This window comes from Calidris pugnax, unplaced genomic scaffold (assembly GCF_001431845.1).
Source record: "Calidris pugnax isolate Ruff unplaced genomic scaffold, ASM143184v1 scaffold878, whole genome shotgun sequence".
NCBI classification, from domain to species: domain Eukaryota; kingdom Metazoa; phylum Chordata; class Aves; order Charadriiformes; family Scolopacidae; genus Calidris; species Calidris pugnax.
The window spans coordinates 14,253-17,273 of NW_015091525.1; positions in this window are offsets into that span (position 1 = coordinate 14,253).

The window sequence follows — 3,021 nt, forward strand, 5'->3', positions numbered from 1 at the left end:
GGGGGGACACGCCGTGGGGCGAGGGACACGGCCATGGGGACGTTGGGATGGGGACAAGGTCTTGGATGTGGCCATGGGGACGTTGGGATGGGGACAGGAACATCTCTGTGGCCATGGGGACGTTGGGATGGGGACATCTCTATGGGGATGGGGACAAGGTCTGGGACGTGGCCATGGGGATGTTGGGATGGGGACATCTCTATGGGGATGGGGACAAGGATAGGGACATCTCTGTGAGATGGGGACATCGGGATGGGGACAAGGTCAGGGATGTGGCCATGGGGATGTTGGGATGGGGACGGGGACATGTCTATGGGGATGGGGACAAGGACAGGAACATCTCTGTGGCCATGGAGATGTTGGGATGGGGACAGAGACACAGCCATTGGGATGGGGACATCTCTGTGGCCATGGGGACGTTGGGATGGGGACAAGGACAGCGACGTGGCCATGAGGACCTTGGGATGGGGACAGGAACATCTCTGTGGCCATGGGGACGTTGGGATGGGGACAAGGATATCTCTATGGGGATGGGGACAAGGTCAGGGACATCTCTGTGGCCATGGAGATGTTGGGATAGAGACAGGACCATCTCTGTGGGGATGGAGATAAGGATAGGGACATCTCTGTGGCCATGAGGACCTTGGGATGGGGACAAGGTAAGGGACATGGCCATGGGGATGGGGACATCTCTGTGGGGATGGGGACAAGGTCAAGGATGTGGCCATGGGGACATTGGGATGGGGACAGGGACATCTCTATGGAGATGGGGACAAGGTCAGGGACATCTCTGTGGGATGGGGACATTGGGATGGGGACAAGGACAGGGACATGGCCATGGGGACGTTGGAATGGGGACATCTCTATAGGGATGGGGACAAGGACAGGGACATCTCTGTGGGATGGGGACATTGGGACGGGGACAAGGTAAGGGATGTGGCCATGGGGACGTTGGGATGGGGACAGGAACATCTCTGTGGCCATGGGGACGTTGGGATGGGGACATCTCTATGGGGATGGGGACAGACAGGGACATCCCTATGGGGATGGGGACAAGGTCAGAGACATGGCCATGGGGACACTGGGATGGGGACATCTCTATAGGGATGGGGACAAGGTCTGGGACGTGGCCATGGGGACCTTGGGATGGGGACAGGGACATCTCTGTGGGGATGGGGACAAGGTCAAGGACGTGGCCATGGGGACGTTGGGATGGGGACATGTCTATGGGGATGGGGACAAGGTCAGGAACATCTCTGTGGGATGGGGACGTTGGGATGGGGACAAGGTCAGCGACGTGGCCATGAGGACCTTGGGATGGGGACAGGAACATCTCTGTGGCCATGGGGACGTTGGGATGGGGACAAGGATATCTCTATGGGGATGGGGACAAGGTCAGGGACATCTCTGTGGCCATGGAGATGTTGGGATGGGGACAGAGATGTGGCCATGGGGACGTGGCTGTGGGGACAGGACCAGGGAGCCCACAGTCATGTCCCCACAGGGACCAGGGTGACAGGAACCTGGTGGCCACCTCCCAATGGGGACCAGGGTGACAGGAACCTGGTGGCCATGTCCCCACGGGGACCAGGGTGACAATGACTTGGTGGCCACCTCCTCACAGGGACCAGGGTGACACAAACCTGGTGGCCACATCCTCCCGTGGCTGTAGGGATGGGGACATCTCCATGGGGTTGGGGACATGGGGCCAAAGATGTGGCCACGGGGCCATTAGAAAAGGGATGTGGCTGTGGGGACAGGACCAAGGAGCCCACAGTCATGTCCCCACGGGGACCAGGGTGACAGTGACTTGGTGGCCACCTCCCCACGGGGACCAGGGTGACAGTCACTCAATGACCATGTCCTCATTGGGACCAGGGTGACAGTGACTTGGTGGCCACCTCCCCACGGGGACCAAGGTGACAGTGACCTGGTGGCCACGTCCCCATGGGGACCAGGGTGACAGTGACCTGGTGGCCACCTTCCCCCACGGGGACCAGGGTGACAGGAACCCAGTGGCCACCTCCCCACGGGGACCAGGGTGACACAAACCTGGTGGCCACGTCCCCACGGGGACCAGGGTGACAGGAACCTGGTGGCCACCTCCCCACGGGGACCAGGGTGACAGGAACCTGGTGGCCACTTCCCCACGGGGACCAGGGTGACAGTGACTCGGTGGCCACCTCCTCACAGGGTGACACGAACCTGGTAGCCACCTCCCCACAGGGACCAGGGTGACAGTGACTTGGTGGCCACCTCCCCCCATGGGGACCGGGGTGACACAAACCTGGTGGCCACGTCCTCCCATGGGGACCAAGGTGACAGTGACTCAATGACCATGTCCTCATTGGGACCAGGGTGACACGAACCTGGTGGCCACCTCCCCACGGGGACCAGGGTGACAGGAACCCAGTGGCCACATCCCCCCACGGGGACCAAGGTGACAGAAACCTGGTGGCCACGTCCCCAGAGGGACCAGGGTGACAGTGACTTGGTGGCCACCTCCCCCCATGGGGACCGGGGTGACACAAACCTGGTGGCCACGTCCTCCCATGGGGACCAAGGTGACAGTGACTCAATGACCATGTCCTCATTGGGACCAGGGTGACACGAACCTGGTGGCCACCTCCCCACGGGGACCAGGGTGACAGGAACCCAGTGGCCACCTCCCAATGGGGACCAGGGTGACACAAACCTGGTGGCCACGTCCCCACGGGGACCAGGTTGACAGGAACCTGGTGGCCACATCCCCCCATGAGGACCAGGGTGACACAAACCTGGTGGCCACCTCCCCATGGGGACCAGGGTGACAGTGACTCAGTGGCCACCTCCCCACGGGGACCAGGGTGACACGAACCTGGTGGCCACATCTCCACGGGGACCAGGGTGACAGGAACCTGGTGGCCACGTCCCCATGGGTTCCACCACGACGCCATCCCCCCCGCCATGGGACATCTCCGTGTCCCATCCCCCACCCCGTGGCCTGGGGGCTCCCTGGTCTGTCCCCAAGGCCACCAAGTG